We start from the raw sequence: 7,463 nt of genomic DNA on the forward strand, positions 1-7,463 counted from the left end.
TATGTGTGCATTTTGCTTGCATGGGCTTTCCTAATAATTTAACAACTTCTCATCGTGATCACATGATTGGAAGCCCCATTATACAGCTCCCAGTTGTCACGTTGGGTTGATTTACTAAAACTGTAGAGTGTAAAATCTGGTGCAGCTCTGAATAGAATCCAATCGGCTTCCAGGTTTGTTTCTCAACGGTTAATTGGACAAGCTGAAGTTAGAAGCTGATTGGCTACCATGCACAGGTGCACTAGATTTCTCAGTCTCCAGTTTTAGTAAATCAACCCCCATTTTGACTGGGAGCTATCGGTGGTGCTGGGGATTGGAGACAGTGTGTTCCAAAAAAAAAAGCCCACATCTGTACTGCCATGTATATATGCATATGGTCAGCGGGAGGAGGTTAACACTTACTTTAAGTAGAATTCCAGGTTTCATGTCACTTTAAAGCGGTTGTAAACCTAAAAAAAAAAAAAAACCCTGCAAGACAAAGGCATAATGAGCTAGTATGCATCGCATACTAGCTCATTATGAATTACTTACCTTAGAACGAAGCACCGATACGGACCCCCGGACACCGCTGTGGGAGCTGACATGATCCCTCGGCGTCTCTTCTTGGTTTGGCGGTTCTGGCGCTGTGATTGGCCTAAGCCGCGATGACGTCACTCCCGCGCATGCGCGCAGGAGTCATTTTCCGGCAAGCTCCCGGCAAGGAAAGCTGAAGGTCCGCCGGACCTTCAGAGCTCATGCGCCGCTCGCGTGAGCGGCTGCATGCAGTGCAAATATCTCCTAAACCATGCCGGTTTAGGAGATATTAATTGTACCTACAGGTAAGCCTTATTATAGGCTTACCTGTAGTTAAAAGTGGAAAAAATCGGTATACTACCGCTTTAAACAGGACATTTGGGACAAGCTAGCCCAAATGAACTATTCCCATTACATAATGGTGCGCTGTAATGTGCTCTAGTAGCATAAACCATTTACAGTAGATAGGACCGTGTTCCAACAGCTGTACGGGTGACTTTCCTTTTAATGCTGGAATTAAAAAAATCCAGGCTGAGTTCTGAGGTTTTTTTGTTTTTTATCAGTGTGTACAAGGCTTTCTGTGATTTGTCTAAGTGGAGAGGTGGACAGATGATGTCACAATTTCCACCCCGACCAATCAGGAAGCTTTGTAGTAATTGATAAAAACACAAGGCTTCCTATATATATCCGAGAAGCACTCAGGCCCGAATCCTTTTAATTCTGGCAGCAGAAGGGAAGTCGCCCATACTGCTGCCAGAACCCAGCATATATATACTGTATTTAGCTAATGCTACTATAGTATATTACACAGAGGGTGCATCGTTATGTAATGGAAATAGATTGTTTGGCCCAGCCTGACCCAAACAAACTATTTAAAGTGATAGGAAAACTGAATTCTACTTCAAGAACTATGGGGTGGATTTACTACAACTGGAGAGTGCAAAATCTGGTGCAGCTGTGCATGGTAGCCAATCCGCTTCTAACGTCCGCTTTTCCCATTAAGCTTTGATACGAAAACCTGGAAGCTGATTGGCTGCCATGCACAGCTACACCAGATTTTTTCCTCTCCAGTTTAAGTTAATCAACCCCAATGTGCTTCTGTAATGTTGCCTGTTACCCCAGCAGTGTTAGTAATTGAGTCTGTAGAAAAGCTAGGTATGGCAGACACAACTGCCATGCAGAAATCTCTCTGCAAACTCGGCCATACATTGTGATATCTTCATCTGTCAGTCCAACCAATATTTACCACTAGTGAGGGGTCTGGATTTTTCTAAGGATATTAACACAGGTTTGTTGGTAAATTTTGCAGAATTGATTAAACAAGATCTTATTGTGTATGGCCAACCTCTTTCACCTCCTTGACTCATTACAGCAGCCCTGTAGAAATGGTGCTTAACAGTGGGGCTGGCGCTTAACAACAGTGGGGCTTATTACTACCTTTCCAAAAATACCCTAAAAGCTTCATAATCTAAAAAGGAAAGGGTAGTATCCAACTTCCCTCCCGCCCTCTGTGCAGCATTTGTCAAGGTGATTTTTAATGACATCCTGCTATACGCAGTCATCTGGAGTGATACTCAGGTCTGTTTTTGGTGAATATCTGAAGGTGTATATTCATATTAAGTAATTGCAAAATAATTCTATAATGCCAGCGTACAATGTGCAGCAGAGTATTCTTTTCTTCTTTCATGTATAACCTGTAGTACAAACACAGAGCAGATGTGTGTACACAATAACGAGGACAGATCTCGCCCTTGATATGATAAGATGCCACTGAGTGACATTCAGGTATAAAGTCCTTGGTGTGGCTTTCATCTCATTTGGGTTTAATGATTATACTTGTTTTTGCTTTGCAGAAATTCTTCTTTTCTCAGCCTGATCTGATTGATGTTAGCCTTGAAGGTGATATTGGTGACTCTTACTGTAAAATGTATGATTGCATTCATTGGTGTCGGGACATTAGCACAGTGTGGGATGCAGTTGGAGCTGCTTATCCTTTGTGGTCACAGAGAGATGATCAGGTTAGTTCAGATACAATTTATCCTAAAGATCATGTTGGGCAATGCTGAGGATGTGGCTCCTTGCCTTACTATGGAAGTCCATAATGTGTTCCCATTTGAGTGTTGTGTTTTGGTTGTGTTTGTAATTTCACTGGACCCAGAGACATTAGGAGCCCTTCCCAAATGACCTTCTCTTCACCTAAACCAGGGGTGTCCAAACTATCCCCCTCCAGCTGTTCAGGAACTACAATTCCCATTATGCCTAGTTATGTCTGTGAATGTCAGAGATTTACAATGCCTCATGGGATGTGTAGTCCCGCAACAGAGGTTTACAATGCCTTGTGGGAATTGTAGTTCCTGAACAGCTGGAGGGCCATAGTTTGGACATCCCTGACCTAAACCCTATATACGAGTTCTGTCCGGAAAGTATTCATCCTTTGTTAATATAATGAGAACAGTGTGCGTGACAGCGATGTAACCTGGCAGACAATGAGAGTGGACTGGAATGCGCATTGCAAGAACAATGGCGATTTTACTGTACTAGTCAGTGGGGGCGCTATACACTGTTATGTGAGCATGTGTACTGTATTGCATAGACAGTAGAGTAGAGCAACAAATCTGCATCAGATTTTGCGTTAAGCTTGAACATTCCTCCGCGGACACTATTCAGATGATTCAGAAGGCCTTCGGGGATGATGCAATGAGTGCAGATCAAATAAGTGTATCACAAATGTTTCAAAGATGGTCAAGAATCTGTTATAAGTGATTTACGTTCTGGAAGGCCGGCAACAAGCAGAACACCTGAGAATGTTGAATGTGTACAGGCTGCAATCAAAAAGATCTGCGACTGACAGTGCGAGAACTAAAAGCTGATCTGCGTATTCCAAAAAGTCTGAGATTTTAGCGCAGGATCTTGGCATGAAACGTGTCCTGGCAAAGCTAGTTCTGTGGCTTCTGCTACCTATGTCCTATGTACAATGTTTCTTGTATCTCCTTCAATAAATGTCTCCATTTTCCATATTTCATGGCTGGACACTTTCCGGACAGACCTCGTAACCATTTGCATCTGTGTCCTACACCGGGACCATTGGCTGTGAACCCTTGGAGATGGATGCTGTGCAGGGGTGCTCTGAGGTTTCTTTGCAATCCATTCCCTTATCGATTTTTACCCATACCTCTTGAATAGCTATCAATAACATCTGGCAGTGTCTGGAGGTAGATTTAGGAGGTTCTTCAGTTAAAATGTCATGAGGCAGGGAGAACCTGAATATATATATGATATATCCCCCACATAAGAAAATCCTAAATGTTAGGATCTGGGAAATGTTAGGATCTGGGAAGTGGCAGCTTGACCTGCAGATGGCAATGGGGCAAGGGTGGGCCTGCTCTGTAACTTGTTTGCTAATAACACGATAGCACCAAAAGATGGTCCATAAGAGCATGATGACATGCAAAAAGCCAACCAGCTACCTTGCAGGTATTGTGTACTCTGCTTCAGCAAGGATACGCTTTCAAGATTGGCTTGTGTGCGATCAACAAAATATGTACCGTATTTTTCGCCGTATAAGACGCACTTTTTCTTCCCCAAAACTGGGGGGGGGAAAGTTGGTGCGTCTTATACGACAAATACACATTTTGCCTGCATTAAAACTGCCCCTAACTTTGTGTGGTGCTTGCTCGCATGTACTGTGGGCTGTGAAGACTTCCCTGACCCTCCCTGCACAGCCAGGTTGTGTGTGTTCGGGCTTCCCTCTCCCTCCTATAGCGTGCCTTGTCCCCCCCTCCCGACAGTCTAACCACGTGCTGCCCGGGCACCATGTCAACGCTCTGCTGAGCTTACCGGTACCTTTCCCTCCATCAGTGCGGGCTGTGCCTCCTCATGTCTCCCCGGGTAGTCTCACTCCTTGCTGGGCAGTGTGGGCACAATCGCGCCAATTCTGTGCATATCTCCCGGGCACTGTATCAATCTATGCTGCCCTGAAATGTCCGCACGTCTGCCCCTCCTGCTCCATACGTTCCGCCTCCTCCGGCCAATGTTTACTGTGTGCTGTCCGTGCTCTGCTCCGCCCCGCTCCTACTTGATTTGATGCCCGTGTTACTTTCACTGTTTACTGACTGTTAATGAGATTAAAGATGGTTCTTAATACTACAGTATTTGGTTCAGAATCTTATTTTTTTTCTAGATTTTCCTCCTTTAAAATTGGGTGCGTCTTATATTCCGGAGCATCTTATACGGCGAAAAATACTGTACATACAAGCTTCTCTGCCTCATTATAAGAAATAAAACAAAAAGGGAGATTTGTAGTTTTAGTTCCTTCAGTGCCTATGCACCATATAACCGAGATCAGTGTCTTTCTATTTGGGTTTTGGATATTGCGATAAGCTGCGTTGAAGTATAAGACATGGTGGGTCGGAGTTGGCATCAGGGAGGATTGATCCTGTGGAAGTTCCATTCATTTTTATTCTCAGCTCTAAAAAACTTTTCTTCCAGAATAATTTCAGCTGCTTGAGTCTGCTCCTATTTGCTGATGATTTGTGTGTAATTTAAACCTGTACATAGTGTATGTTTATCCACTGCGTGTGCCAATAAGATGACTGTATATTTTACATAAAATAAAAATTCAAATGGCTAAGCTTCTACGCTTTCCCTTTTTTTGTCTTTTTAGGAAAATTACTTGTGTCTAGTTATTTTACACAGGGAAACCTATAAGCTGCCATCACTGACCTCCGTGTGAAAATTCTAGTTGGTTGTTTTAAAGTTGCACTGGTCATCCACTTTAAGGCTTGGTTCACACTAATGCAATGCCAGACTAATTGCATGTGATTTACATCGCATTGCTGTGCACATCACATGCGATGTGAATTCAGCCATACAGTTTGTACGGCTGAAATTGCATCGCATTCGGACCAAAATGATGCAGGACCCTTTTTTTGGTCTGCACTGGAATCTGATCACATGGGTGTTCAGACCCATGCGATTCGATTCCAGTCCGATTTCAGGCTTCACACTGCGTTCTGCGAACCTATTTGGGGGTGTCATTAACTTTTCATTGACACCTGCAGCGGTTTGCAGAGAGCGCTGCTTGCAAGTCAGATGCGATGCGGGAACCCGCACAGGAATCGCTGTGGTTCCTGCATCACATAAGCATGAAGCCAGCCTAAAGATAAACTCTAGGCTCCCTGTCACCCTCAGAAGGTCCCCCCCCCAGCAGTATTTTACTTTTCCTGATGTCTTCTTTCTGGTCTTGTGACACCACGGATCCTCTTCTACTGATGCTGGGCAGTCCTGGCAGTATGCCCACCACCAAGAAAAGAAGAATCATTGTGTCACAAGTGAACCAATACAATGTGAGGGCAGGGTGCAGTTCTCAGGCCATGACAGCCTGTATTCACAGACATCTGGGCCTCATGCAGATCAGAAGACTGGGGACATCTTGGGAAGAAAAGGGACTGCGGGAGACAGCTTCATTTTTCTTCTTCTCTCTTTTTTTTTTTTTTTTTTTTTTTTTTTAGGGGGGTCCACTAAGAAAGCAAACATTTAACCTGGAGTTGGGTTTAAGCTCTTTCCACCCAGCACCAGCATCCCTATAACTTCGTACTAATCCCAGGGAGGCAGTATGAACTGCCCAAATGACATGCTCGTAGTGTGTGGGTATCACATGATCAGGAGCCCATCCCACCAGTTACTGACCATTACTAGAGAGCGGGAGCTGTCTCTGATGGCTCGGTCACTGTGCTGGGAGCATGCAGTGAGTGTGCTCTAAACACAGAGAGGTTAGCTTTCCAAGGATGCATATTTGCTGTGTTTTGGCAATAAAGCTCACCCTCTTTGCTGCTGTTCATATGCATTATGTGGGAAGCAAGAGATTAAAGGTTTTAAAAGTATCTACCTAAAAGTAGACACCAGAGGATGCCTCCTATGATGTTTCATGATCAGAAAAGGCTTACTATAAGTGTCTTTCTATAGCTAGTCTGTCTTTGTTTTTGGAGCCTGAGTTCAGGGCCAAGCCCAAGCAACCAATGTCACCGAATTATGTAGAGGAGGACTATGTAGTCAAAAAAACCATGGCACTATCCCCATATAAATAGGTACAATAGACAAACAGTCCCCACATCTCATCACAGGGAAGAGATAGTGGGGAAAAAGGGTATTTTTAAGTGCCCATCAAAAAACAAAATATTACATGAATGCACTAAATTCTAAAAACATTGTACAGTTTATTGATACAAAAATCCTCAAAAGCATGTATATTATTGAAACATATTGAACAATGTATCAGACATATCTCATGACTAATAAATGGGTGTGCTAGATGTGAACATTGTATACTTAACTAAAAGAAAAACACTGTAAAGAATTACATAATAAGTTGATGCATAATACAAAAATTATGATATACTGTGCACGATAAGAACATAAATGTGATGTGAACAAATAAGTCCAAATAAAGTCCAAATGAAAAGGGCTGTGGTCTTCTTAAAAGTGAAAAAAGTGAAGAAGAGGATGTACAAACATAGAGTCCCTCTTGGCACCCCCGTGTGAAGAAGAGAGAGGTAATGCCCTTACCAACTCAACATTATCATACACTTGAAAAGATGATACCAGCCAGTGTAGTAGATCGAAAAGGGATCCCAACCTTTCACTCTTCCACCCGATGTGTAGTATATGGAAACTCTTACCAGTCTCTGAGCAGTCGGCTTGACAGACAGAGACTTAAATGAATCCAGTGAATGTCCAGTGCCCGTCCAAACTTTTATCTGTGGCTGCATGTGGGGGGTACAAGAAAGGGACTTGCCTTCCTACAGAAACAGGAGTCAGAGCAGGATTCGCTGAAAATTTACTGCCTGGTAGTCTGGAGAATAATCACTCGCCATCTGATTTGTGTAATACTTGCCTCTGGTAAGAGTTTCCATATACTACACATCGGGTGGAAGAGTGAAAGGTTGGGATCC

This window comes from Pelophylax lessonae, assembly GCF_965119305.1.
Source record: "Pelophylax lessonae genome assembly, chromosome: 12".
In the NCBI taxonomy this organism is placed as follows: Eukaryota; Metazoa; Chordata; class Amphibia; order Anura; family Ranidae; genus Pelophylax; species Pelophylax lessonae.